Genomic DNA, 14,132 nt, shown 5'->3' on the forward strand with positions numbered 1-14,132 from the left:
TGAAACAATTTTTTGAAATCAGAAAGAAAGCATAGAAAGCAGGGGAGTGCAGAGAACAAGGAATTACATTTTGAAAGCATTCAGCCATCTATTCAGCTAATGCAAATTAGGGTTTGATTCACTTGCCTCAGTTGAAGATCTGGCTCTGAGTACTTTAGCATTCTTACTCTTTACCCAGAAAATGTAATAAGACTTTTAAGAAATAAAAAAGAAAGAAAGAAAACATTTTAAATTGCAGTTTTTCTTCTAGCTTTGCTAAAGTGACATTTCGTAAAGCAGATAATTGCAGAGGAGATAAAACATCTGGCATTTTTGAGAGGAGAGAGTGGGGATAATTTGCATATAGGTCAAGACATACCAACACTCATTGTTTAGTTTTTACAGAAGTGCCTTATTAACATCCAGTTGAATGCAGTAGCAAATCTGAAAGACACAGAGGGCAGAACTGACGTACTGCAGGTCTAATTAAATCATGACCTCTGGGGAATTTGGCCCAGTATAAATATCCCTACTGGATTTCTTTATTATTTTTTTTTAAATGATGCATTTAAAAAAAAAAAACCAACAAAAACACAATTCTGCCAAGACTTGTGTACAGTCAATCACACCTTACCAAAATGCCTCTTTCCAAATGAAATTATTGTATTGATTAGGGTTCTAGTTACTTTGTTGTCTGGGTCTCCTAAATGGATACAGAAAAAAAGAAAAAAATAAACCAACTCATGGGCTAATGACATTGGAGGAAGCAGACAAACACCTTTTCTTTTTTTAAGCTCATGCATGTAGTTTGTATTTCCTGACAGAATTAATAACTAAAATATATGGGCACTGGGAGCCCTACAAGTAGCATAGTTTTAATGATGACCCATGGAATGACTTCATTATCTGCTTACATTTTATTTCTTTTGCTTCTTTTGTGGACAGTTAAGAAATGGTTCCTTTATTAGCATCTAGGTATCATATATCCACACGGATATAAGCAAGGAAGAAAGTGTGTAAAGCCAGATACAGGATGGAGAAACACAAATGAGGAACGATCCTTCCCTACTAACAATGCGAGAATTGGAGGTGACTTAGGAAATGACTAGGCAGCAAGACTTTCCCCTCTGCCCTGGGCAAGGGACAATGAAGGTATGGTGCTCGCAGAGATCATAGAGAGCTGTAGAGTCCAAAATCATAAAAGCCCATCAGAGGAAGTAAGGGAAGCAATGTCTGTCACAGGCTCAAGAGTGCCTGGGCAGTTCCCAAAGTACTGCAGGGGTCCCAAGGGAGGGGCTGTGTCCTCCCTCCTGTCCCTGGTACTGCACTGGCCAGCCTTGCAGGAGCATTTGCTTGTTGGGACTACAGCCTGCTCTCAAACTCAGCTCTTGTTTAGTCTCTGAGTTGAGATCAAATGCCATGCACAAAGATTTATATGAGATTTCCAGAAAGGGGAAAATTAGGTACACTTATTCTCATTCATTGGAAGATTCAGCAATAAGTAAAAAGTCATTCAGTCTGGATACTCATGTCTTCAGAATCTAGAATCATAGAATCATAGAATATCCTGAGTTGGAAGGGACCCACAAGGATCATCAAGTCCAACTCCTGGCACCACACAGGTCCGAACAAAAATTCAGACCATATGACTAAGAGCACAGTCCAAACGTTTCTTCAACTCCGACAGGCCCAATGTGACCAGAGCAATGGATTTGCTGCCTCGTGGCCCAGGTACTGTAGCAATGGCTACTGTTGTTTGTCTGTTTACTAACAATATCAAAAATATTTTATTCAAATGTTCCTAGATGTTCTTATGTAGTATCTGAGGCTTGTGCAAAAATTATATGCCAAGATGCCGTAGTGTCCTCAATTACAGAAAAATATTGTATTTGGGACCTGCTGTGATTTCTCTTTCAAGTCGCTGGGAAATACCCATCTCCTGAAATTAATCTTTTTCTTGTTTTAGGAAGTGTAAAAAGTGAGCTACATTCACAAGCATATTAGCAGTTCTTTGATGGAAGGATTCCTCTGTGTGTGGAGTTTTTTTACATTTAGAAGTTACAGGTGCAAAAAAAGCTAACAAGGAAATAAAGGAAAAAGGAAATTCGTGCTTGCAAACATAGAATAAGTGATGATAAACTGTCAAAGCAAATGCTGCCTACAGCACTGCCTCTTCTGTCCTCTTTTCAGTATTTACATAATCTCCATAATACACACACCTTAAGCACCTATGAGGAGACCAGTGTAAATTGTGAGATTGCAACATTAGAATACCTTGCCGTTCTTGGAGGCTGCTGGATTTCAATATGTTCTCCCATATGTTTTAACACTTCTGCATTTCTTCCATCTGTTTCTGGGAAATGTGAAGGAATTTAATGATCTTTTCTAGGGTTATTAAACCAACAGCTGTTGTCATTAATAGAGGACATTCTTTACAGCAGTGTGCAAATTCCAATGACAAATTGAGCCATGCCACCTTATATTTCTTTTTAATGACTACAGCATTTGTACTGAAACTGAGGTTATGAATACAGTGAGTTCTTAAACTATATTTTTATGATATAGCTCTGTCATAAGAATAGGACTTTTTTTTTTTTTTTAATGCTGAGTGAAACAAAATCTTTGTTTCCATTTTCTTTCCTTCTTCCTCCCCTTTTTGTTCTTCCACCCAAAAATCAAACTGAAAAACTATGAAAAAGCTACTCAAAAGAATGGAAAACTTTACAGTAGAATAGACATTTTAAGTGATGTCTATTTGCAAAAAGAAATCAGCTTTCCCTGTTCATTTTAAAGGTTCCTCTGGTATGCAAAAATGATGGTGACTTTTTTATTTGGAGTTTACTTTTGCCTCCATTGACTTACTGTCCTACATAATAACAAATACTGTAAACATCTACATGGCTATACTTTATGTCTAACTACCTACTATCCAGTTTTTCAATACTGTCACTTAATAATGTATATCTTTTTTTTTTTTTTGCTGGATCACTCTGATTTTCCTACTACTGTTCTTTTTTTTTTTTAAGGTATCCAGCATAGTACTTGTAATCTTGAGCAGAGTGAAATACATAATGTAGAGTCATTAAATTGTGTTTACTTGCATAGCAGCTCCATATCTAATGTTTCAATAACTTTTTTTGAATACGTATTATTCTCTGGTAGGCTGTAAGAGCGGTCTAGCACCTGCAAATGGGAAGAACAGAATATTCTAGGGCAGCAGAATCTTCTTTTTGCAGTCTTACTTTGTCATGTACCACTGTCATTTCAGACTTGTGAAATGTACCATGTATCCTTTGTCATCACTGACTTTTAAAGATGTTTTAGCCCTTGACAGTCTTCTTTCTGCATGCTTTGAATTATTGGGGGTGCTTCCAGTAATTCCAATTAGTGTGGGATCAAGCTCATAACTGGTTATTTTCTTGCCTTTCAGAAGGGTGTGATCAATCACTGACCTGTTGTATAGATGCAAATCTGATAGATGTAGAGCTTTTGACAGACTTTTCTTCTTAGGACACCAAGAAACAGAAGGACAATACAGAAGACATGATTCTGTGTGGTACACAGCATGATACTCTCTAGTATTTTATCTGGTAGTCCCAATTCATAAATGAAACCAAGCAGTTGTCTTAGATATCAAAAACAAACAGACAAGCAAAATGCCAGAATTTCTATTTTGCGTTGCTTACGGGCAGTGGGGTCCATTCTTCCAGTGACTTTCCTAAGCTGCTCCTACTGTGTTTGCAGGTGCCTCAGGTTGGACTCACAGAACTTACAGAAGCAAAATACAAAAAACAAAATGGGCTTCTGTGTGTGAAAATATGCATCCGAAAACTTGTAGAGCCATGCATGTTTCTGCATGCTGAGAGGGGGAAGGGAGCACTTGATGACTAAATCTCACATGGTGAACTCTGTTTTTCCCCATAATGGCCAGAAGTGAGACTCTGTCAGCAATTTGTCTGTCATTCAGTGATCGGGGTCTTATTCTTCCCCACCAATGCAGCAATAAAAAACAAACACCAGTTTTTGCAGCATTTTCATAGATTAAATATCTCGTTGGTGGTCTGTTGGTCACCGAAGGTTTTTTGGAAGTTGCTGCACCTTCATGGACCAGGATATTTTGGACAATGAAGGCTACCCTGTGGGAGAGAGAAAAGTCCCGATTCACCCTGGTGTTTGAGTCCTCATTTTGAGTACCAGCCTTCCATTGCTTTCCTCTTACCATGGTGGTTGCTCTTTGTCTGATGGCTCTTCTCAAAAGCCAACATGGGATTAGATCTTTCATAAAGAAAGGGTCCTCTGGGACATGCAACCTGCAGAATAGGTTTGCAGAAACAGTCCATAAATAGCCTTGAAAGAGTAGTGTAGGAGTGGGGATGAGGAAATTCACACCAAACTGCTTACCAAGTCAGTGGTGGACAACTGCTCTCTGTCAGGAGATGGACAGGGGTAAGGAGACAGAAATAGTTAATTTGCACATCCAGGTCTAGCTGAATATTAATATTGATGCTCAGTCAGTAAGCACCAAACACTGTCTTCTTGAGCTTGACATTTACAGCTGACCATTGGCAGAAGTTCTAAGGATGATTTTTTTATGGTATTGACATAAAACTGTGGGCTCAAAGTATTTCCAGTATGAGCCCTTAGTGTGTGAAATGTAGGATTGTTTTCTGAAGAGGCTAAAATTGAAATATCTCAATTTTCAAGTTACTTTCTTTTCCTGAAAGTATTTGATAGTTAATTTGAGACAGCTAGTCAAATTAAAGAGACATTTTCCTTCACGTGGTGGATTGACACATTCTGAAAACCTATCCATTATAGAATCTTCTTGTGATTAAATAAGAACATGGGAGAAAGCAAAAAGGCAATGGAAAACCTCTAAGTTCAAGCTCAGATTAAAGATCAAAAATTTCTATTTTATTTATTTATTTTTTTATTTTTTTCCCTTTATGAATCACTGGGAACATTTTTCCAAGCCAGATTTGACAGTAGTTTCCAGAAACATTTTATTCCTCTGGACTTGTTGTACTGCTGAAGTAGATGGTAGGACAGCTGAATGATACCTCTTATTACAGGCTTTGGGCACAGAGATGTTACTTGGGTCTCAGTGATATTGTTAATAAGCTTGCACCAGACAGCTGCTTCATTACTAGCCTGGAGTGAGTAAGTTTCTGATAATTTTTCTCACGGTATCTGTTCAAACATGGTTGGTAGAGGAACACTAGGTATCAAGTCACAAACTGCATCACAGGCACCAGGGTCACCATTACAAGCGGTAGTCAAACTTTCTGCTTAGAAAAGGCTGAAGGTAATTTTGCAAATTTCCATGAGGTAAGATTTGGTGTCCTTAAATCAGATTGAAAACTAGATGTGATTTGAACATATGTCCCACTTTGGATTCCCAGAGAATGAACATCTGGTTGTAGTACAGGAGAATAATTATGGTTTGACACTTCCATCTTGTTGGGGTGAAAATGTAAATGATTAAATAACAGTGAACAAGGAACTATAAATTGTACCTGTTTATTGTCAAATACTGTTTCCAACCAACTTTATTTCATGTTAGTGAAGGACAAATGGAGTCCTGATTTCTGCAGTTTGAGACTTCAGCAAAGACTATATAACACCCTGTCACCAAGGGACAAACAGTGGTTTCAGGTTGCTCCTGCATTGAGTCTGTGCTTGTAATTGGCTAAAAGTTATCTCTTAAAAACACTACCAGGGCTTTATACCTTTTCCCAATTTAGCTGAGTAACAATTCTTATTAAAACTGTATGCTGTATTTCTCATGGGTATGATTCTTGTATATTCTGAAACCCCTAGAGAAGAGGATAGAATCTCTAGTTTTATATTGCAATGATGTATTCCTCTGTGGATGATGCTTTAATGTGGGAAGTATTTGAATGAAAACAATTAACATTATACAAGTATTGTTTTTGACATTATTTTCAAACTATTTGAAATATTTAAACTAATGTTAAAGTCATATAGCCAGGAGAATTCTGATGAATTTCACTTGGGAGTAATCACTATATTTGTGTCATTAATAAATGAAAACAAGAAGGAAATATGTTTCTGTTGTCTTCTGTGACTTATTCAACCTGCACCTTAAAAAACAAAGCATAAAACAAAGCAATTTTTCATCTTGACTGAAATGCATTTTAAAATTAATTGTTTTACTGGCTTGAAAGCTTCATAAATCAGATTAGAATCCCATATATGTACCAGACATAGGTAATGGGTGATCTAGTCTGTTTGTTATCTTTCTAATGATTTTCTCACCTGGTGTTTTAATTAAAATAATCCCTGCACTGACATCATAAGCAGAGATGAGCAGGAGCTGAAATATTCTTCTGCTGTGGAAGAAGATTTGGGCTGAAATTATTAGTTTAAGGAGGATTTACCAAACTTGCACAAAATGCAGATATTGGAACCTGAATTAATTAGCATGGAAATGACTAAGCACAGTTAAATGCATATGTCTTATTAGTATTCAGCAATGCTACCATGAGAGGAAAGAAGAAGAAAGGGAAAAGAAAGGATAAAATGAGTGAAAACAGGAAAAGAAAAAATAGATGTTTCTTAATCTTTGGTAGTCCTTTCAGTAAACTTGCAGACCAATCCAAGGAAGTCATGCTAATGATTCATCATAAATAGTTTAATTGAAGGAAATCTATGTCCAAACACTTCTGGCTACATTTGAGATGATTAATATGATTATGCATCTATCAAAGGGCTTTATGCTGTCACTTAGCACAGCAGGACCTGCCCTCTGTGGGAAATAGAAAGCAACAACTGAAATTTATTGGTCTTCACAGAACCTTTAGTGTATACATATGTGTGTGTGTATATATATTTGTGTTGGGTCTGTCTAGGATGCAGTCACCTTTCCCTGCAGCAGCCCACACAGTGCTGTGCTCTGCACTCGTAGCTGGAACAGCACTGGTATCACTCCAGCGTTGTGTCTATTGCTGCATAGTGCTGGCACAGCATCAGGACTGCCTCCAAGCCCCCAGGAGCCAGCAGGCTGGGGGTGGGCAAGTGATGGGGAGGGGACATCGCCAGGGCAGCTGACCTAAACCAACCAAAGGGATGTTCCATAACACCTGATGTCACACTCAACAATAAAAAGGGGGGCTCTCGTGGGGGAGGGGGCTGTCCTCCTGAACAACTGCTACGTGTATTGAGGCACTGCTTCCCAGGACCTGGCCGAACATCGCTCATTGATGGGGAGTAGAGAATAACTTTTTTTTTCTTTCTCTCTGTGCTTCCGCGCAGCCTTATTGTTTCTTTTGTTTCTTTTTCTCCCCATTCCCTTTCCCATTAATTAAATCATTCTCACCTTAAACCTCGAGCTCTTTGTGTTGTATTTTCTCCCCCTTCCTCTTTGAGGAGGGGGGGGGAGTGAGAGAGCGGTTGTGGTAGAGCTCGGCTGCCCACCCGAGTAAACATATATATATATATATATATATATATATATATATAGGAGTCAAAACGCTGTGTTAAAGGTTGCAATTCATTTCCCAAAGAGCAGATGCTCAGATATTATGATTATGAACATCCTGTAACTTTACGTGTATGTAGATAATGGGACAGGTGTACAGTGACACTGATAGATGAATTAAACGCTTGACATTCACTGCTGCAGAGAAAGAACCTATTTTGGTATATAAAATGCAACTGAAATAGAAGTAAGGCCTATGTGAAATCTCCACCCTGGTGTGCATAGATACTTTGAACAGAAATATTTGCCACTTTTTTGACAAGCTGGACTCTCCATCTGATTTTTTCAAAGTAGAGAGAAAGCAAAAGGAAAAATGCAATTTTTCTTAAAAGAGCAGTTGGAACTCTGGATCATTTATTGCTTGTGGTATTTCTTCTTGAACAGAACTCTTCTGTGTATGCTTCAGGCTGAACTTCTAAAGTTCTTCTGGGCCTTACGTTCTGCTTCCTGGTGAACTCATTTGGAGCAAGTTTTCTTTCCAGCTGAGCAACAGTTAGCTAAGAAGCATCTTTTGCATATGGAATTAAACAAATATCTTTGTTCAGGGGAAAATACAAGACAGATTAAAACTGTCAGCTCCAATGTGGAAAGAAAAAAGAAAGTGTCCATTGGGTGATCTGATTAGAGAAAACAGATCGATGAAGTTTCAGACTAATTTTTCTCTCTGATTAAAATCCTGACGTACAGAATATTATTGAGAAGTGCATTTCAGATCTCATCACGGTGAGTTAATCTCTTTTACCCCCTTCATACATCTGAAATGAGCGTGCAGCTCGAGAGACAATGAATATGAGAGAGAATCTGAAGGCGGGTGTTTAGAAAAGGAAAGTAATCAATGACGTGTTTTATCCCTTCTGACTTGCTGGTAACTGAGGGTGTGGAGGATGACAATTTGTGTGGCTTTTGGTGAGAAGACGTGGGGCTGAACCTCAAGTTTGGAGATTTTGATATCAATACATTTCAGATGGCTTCCATGTAGAGACAGAAAACAGAACTAGATTTGCCATCTGCAGGAGTAGACCAAAACATGCACTTTTTCTTGTCTATTTGGCTAAGAAGATCCTGTTAATCTAGTTGAAGTTCTCAATTAACCCTCTGGTCTCTCTCTGCCTGACCCTGTGTGCACCAAGAAGCGTTAATTGCCCTTATCAGCCTGCCCTGGGACCTGCGCCCATGGCCAAAAATTTCACATGCAGTCAGGCCAGTCCTCAGTCCTTGCTGAAGCTGTGCCACAGGTGCACCTGTGTCCAACCCTGTCCCCTGCTCATCCTTGCTGTCAACTTCTGGGGTTGACCTGGGCTCCAGTTTGTTGCCTTTCATGTCCTGGTGATGCCTGGATTGTCAATGGGACCTGCGAATGTCACAATCCTGTCTTGCTTTGGTGCTGTGGGACTGTCCTGTCTATGTGGCCGTTTCCTATCCAGTGTTGTGGGTACCCTTGGCTCCTGGCTTGTCCTCCCCCCAGCCAGCCCTGCTCCTGCTGCTCCCCAACATGCTGACAGTCCTCCTCTCCTTAAAGCTAGGCTTAATCTTCAATATCATGAGCACAGTGTGGAAAAGTTGCGTAAAAATTATCGTATTTCAGAAATGAAGAATCCATCTTGAAAGGGGAGATTACATTTGAAATATATCTGGGCTTGGTAATGTTTTGAGTGTAAAGCCTCCAACATTTTTCACTTTCAAGGTGACAGTAATTGAAAGATGGATTTCTGCAGTTTTGATGTTTATAATTTGACTGAGAAAAGATCAACTTCTTCAGGAAACCTTGTTTAAATTGGTAGAAGAACAGCATAGAAATGTCACATCGTCTTTCTGATAGTGTCACCAGCACTTTGATTAATAATAGGTTCAATCTGTAATGCAGAATAAAACCCAAATGACACGAATAACTCAATGAGAGCGTAGTCCAAAGTCCTGAGAAATCAGTGGAAAGATTTCCCTTGATTCCACTAGTTTGGGGATCAGGTCTAAATTTAACACCGAAAAAAAGATAAATCAGGGACATTATTCAGTAACACATCAGTTGGCCCGGAGGAGTCAGGACCTCTTCCCTGTCTTTTTGTAGCCCAGGAGCTGGCTAGGAGCCCTCTGTGGAAAGACCCTTCAGGTGTCCTAGCCCTGGAGGTGCTAATGAGCCAGCTGGCCATGACCAGCCTCACCTGGACCCCCATGCCCTGTCACGGTCTCAGAGCATTATTTAAGCTCATCTCTGGGCTACATTCCCTTCCTTGTCTGTACTGCAGGAGCATTAATCCTAGCTCTGCTACAACCTTACTGTGGGGGTTATTGCTGCACTGCTAGCTCAGCCAGAGGTTTGCTATGATTGCCTGGTGAGTCACTAGGGTCTCCTACTGTTGATTTGTCATGTATTGGCTAATGTTTCCTCTAGTCAAAGTGGTACTGGGAGGATAAATCTCAAAGTAGCTTATTAAATCCTGTACTGGAGGTTAAAGAGGCCTATGGTCTAGAAAGCTGGTGCAATGGCCCCTGTGTGAGAAACCAGTCATGGGGGTTGGGCTTCCATATAGAGGTCTTCAATGTTCATTTTAGCTTCATTGATTCTTCCCCCTGCTTTCCATTTCCTGTGAGGTTTCAGGCTCCATCTTTGTTTTTATGAGGAGAGTTCATGGAGGAGATTATACTTGCTGCCAGGTACCTCCACCACAAAAGACTTTTGGCCATACATACATTTCTTCAGATGTCTCAGTAAGCTTCTCCCCTGCAGCTCTTGCTTTGTCTGTATCCTCTGTGTCATTGCAACAGTGCTCTGGTCTTTCTTTATGCTGTCTGCCAATAGAATGCATGCTTGATTAACTCTTCCAGCTCATAATGATATTTGAAATGTGTCTCTACATTACTGGATGAAGAGTGTAGTGAAGTTGTTAAAGATTGTCTTGCTGTCTCTGAGATCAGAGATCTGATAAAATTCAATTGCTTGGATTTATATACTTATTTATTTTGGTGACTCTAGGAGGATGAGGCAGCTTGCTTTTCTTTGCTGTGTGTAACAGGCAGGCTGGAGGCTGTAAAGAGCAGTCTGTAAATTGGAGATGAACAAGACTTCCGTTGAAGAGCTGGGATCTGAGCCTGGGAAAGGGTTGGAGATTAATTGGTCAATAAAATGTTTCTTTCTCCTCATGGCACACCTTCTGCTACAGACCTGTCCTGGTTTCCCACTGGCCCTTGACCCATAGGCACTGCAGATGGATGCTTGTTCTAGGGCTGATGGTGGTAGACAAGGGCATACAGATGGGGCTGATGCTGCTCCACACCTTCAGGATTTGCTCTTCCTCTGTTACTGGAAGCACAGCTTCCAGTCAGATGACCTGAATGGTGCCTTGCAATGCTATCACTGAAAGCAAGGGCTGAGGTTGGAACAGTTACTGGAAATGAGGGGAGATGTGAGTCTTTCTGGTCTTGAATGTGAACCAGGCACACAGGACTGTTCGGACAGTCTATTTAATCTGTAAGAGTGAGTGCTGAGAATGGGGAATAAATTACAGCTAACACTTGTGGAGGTGTTTCTAATCCCAGATTTTGTGTGCATGTAACTATTTCTTTCAATGCTGTCATCAGGATCTAGACATGGGACTGATAACTGAGCTGTCTCTACTGGGATTCATTGCATCCTAATGTATACCTTTACATTGGTCAAGTGACTTGTGCTCTTGTGTGTCTGTTTCTAATTATGCCCTTGGTTAGAAATCAAGTTGAGCTAACCAGCTTGGATGTAGGTTTGTCACATGTCTCTGAAGTCAAGTTTAACACCCCCACTCAAGGAGGAGCTTGGTGCAAAACTTACTGGTTAAAGGGGGATTCCTCTGGTGGGTCTTGGTGTTTGCTATGGCTCTAGTTCCTGCTCAGGTTCTTTTTAGAGACTTGTGGCAAGTGCATCAACAGTTAAAGGTGCAGTTTCTCCAAGAAAACTACTTGTGCATTTGCTAGCATTCACTTGAGAGTTTGAGGCTGTGAATCACTTCTAATGGTTTGGTGAACACAGAAATCTTTTAACATGCACTAAGTTATTGGTGAATGCTGTTGAAGTGGCTGGCAGTTGGTGCAGTGTGGGACTGACCAAAAAATTGCAGATACTAAAATAATGCTGAAATATAAACCTGTTTTCCTGTAATCATCCTAATTGCCAAATGTAATATTTATACACTTTAGTAATAGATGTGCTATGTAGACATGTCCATGTATTTCTGAACACTTTCTTACCAATCAGAAAAATAATGGTGTGTTGAGATGAGATACAAGAAGCTTGACCCTTGAAAGTTAATGTTTTTTGAATGAATTGGATGGTCTACTGGAGAATTTGAGAGGAAGGTAATTAAATATCTCTTTCAGTAAATTGTATGCTTCTCTAGTTAAGCAGAATTTTTTCCTAGGGAAATATATGGCAGAATTTGTTCTTTCACTGTTCCTATGAACAGAAGCTTGCTCCTTCTATTGAGATGCTTTAGAGCTTCTGGGAAAAGCTACTTTCTTGTATGGGCATTTAGACAATTTAAGACATACATTTTTCTTCAGTACTAGATTTTGTCTCAGAGCATTCTCTTGACAGTTTGATATTTATCAAGCATGAATGCCTTTAAAAAGACCTCTGCAATATTAAATGTTAGCTGTTTTTCCCTAAATACCTGTATGCTTGAGGAACAGTGTAAGATAAGAACTGTCTGAGAAAGCCAAGGTAGGAGTAAAGCTGTCTTTCATGGTACTGTTCCCATGGAAATTATTGGCAAAATGTTTTACATTTTACCAGTTAGCTTACATTTAGAATGGAAGGAATCATTTTGATTCATCATCAAGACTACCCTTGGAGATACTTGGTCTGAGTTATTGGTCTGGAAAAGATAGAGGGGACCATCTCATCCACTTCCATATTCTAATGGAGAACACCTGCACTGTTCTTGACAATGGATGTCCAACCTTAGACACTTATTAAAAAAACTTCTAAACTCCCCCACAATTGTTTATATTTTTACACTTTAAGTTTTTAACCAATATCTGTATAGAATTTCTGGTGTAATTGAAGCCCTGGCTTTAAGCTGGGGATGCATATTTATGCATGGACTCAGTAAAAAGACTGCTTCATTCCCCTTGCAAATTTATTTTCTATGTAATTTGTAGGATGTTAGCCTGTCCTCCTTAGTCTTATCTTTAGACTAAACTGTTCTTTCACTTGTCTTTCCCAACCAATGCTTTGAGAGCTTAGGTTATTCCTATTTTGACTCTGTTTTCACTCTGTGTGAATGAATAGCATATACATCTCTTCAGTTTGTTCCTTCCTCCAGGATAATGGATATTCAATTTTGATTTACTAGTAAGCAGTAAAAACTCTCATTGTGATGCAGAGTTTATGTATCTTCACAAGCTTATATAGCAGAATAATGTAGGCTCAGGGTATATGTCCCACGTATAGCATCATACACATCAATGAAGCAATTTTTTTAAAAAAAATCGCGTTCACTTCCAGCATCTGGCTTATTGTTGCTTTTCTGTATTTGTGAACAAGCAATCTGGGTAAGGTACTGCATGTATGTTTCTTCTGCAAAGTCAGGGGGCAGTGAAACACCACTTCTCTTGTTTCATGGCATCCCTATGATAACCTTAGTTTTTGCCTCTATGAAGGCAGAAACTGATGTTTGTGACTTGCATTTTAGGAAGCAGTTTTCCTTTTACAGCTCCAGAGAAGTGGGTTGGTTTTGGCTAAGCCTTCAGCTTGGAATCTTGCTGTGAAAACAGCCTTGGCAGCTGCTTCTCTTAGTAAAATGCTATGAGGTACTTCTCCGTGTATTAGGGTTGTAGCAGTATGTGAGCTTTTGCAGGGAATTGACTCTGATAAGCAAACCTTTTTTTAAGCTAATCAATTGCATTGCTCTTTGCCTGGTAAGCTAAGTGTGATAAACAGAAGGACTACTGAAGCTGTCACTGACACCTGTGAAGAAATATTTTTGGTGACATTAACATGCAGTAGTAGGACAGAAGAAAAGGTCTGGAGATGGAGTTCCTCTGTCTTTGATCCAGCACTTTCCCATATGCAAAATATGTGGAAATACTACCAGCTGGGAGGCTGGCATCTCCTTTTGCACTGAAGACCTGTAAAAGGATAAGTTAGACTATGGACAGAATTGGGAATTACATCTTTATCTCACCAGCTGTAGAGAAGAGATGATACAGCATGGAAGAGATAATATTGAAGAATACAAGGCCTGGTTAGTACTTTGAGTTTAATGAGGGATTTGCATTATTTGGTCTCTGCTGGCTGGGGACAGGTGTAACAGCAGTTTTTTCCTGTATTTGATTTGTGGGCCTGGAACTGCAGCAATGTATTGGGCATTAGATTGCTCTGTTCAGTGAGCAGCTGGGTACATGAACAAAGAGGAGCCGAGCTATGTTCTGGACAGACAGATTTCTACATCCAGGCCAGAGGAATCATAGAACAGCTTGTATTGGAAAGGACCTTAAGATCACCTAGTTCTAACCCCCTTACATAGGCAGGGATGCCACTCATTAGACCAGGTTGGCCAGGGCCTTGTCCAACCTGGCCCTCCAACGCCGCCAGGGATGGGACATCCACAGCGTTAATCTGGGCAACCAGTTCCAGTGCCTCACCACTTTCTGACTGAAGATATTCTTCGTAACATCTAAT

General features: G+C 39.7%; 1 long non-coding RNA gene across 6 annotated transcripts in view; it reads left to right on the top strand.

Annotated features, from left to right (window-relative positions):
- Positions 1 to 9,664: 9,664 nt before the first annotated feature.
- LOC308180606 overlaps positions 9,665 to 14,132 on the top strand; it is a 34,041-nt gene continuing 29,573 nt past the window's right edge. For 5 of the 6 annotated variants that reach the window (XR_013941064.1, XR_013941065.1, XR_013941066.1 and 2 more), the window contains exon 1: positions 9,665 to 9,810. This is a non-coding gene — a long non-coding RNA (uncharacterized lncRNA). The remainder of the gene's footprint in view (positions 9,811 to 14,132) is intronic. The other variant, XR_013941069.1, reaches the window with a different exon arrangement.

Source organism: Anser brachyrhynchus, assembly GCF_964034855.1.
Source record: "Anser brachyrhynchus genome assembly, chromosome: 20".
Classification (NCBI taxonomy): Eukaryota; Metazoa; Chordata; class Aves; order Anseriformes; family Anatidae; genus Anser; species Anser brachyrhynchus.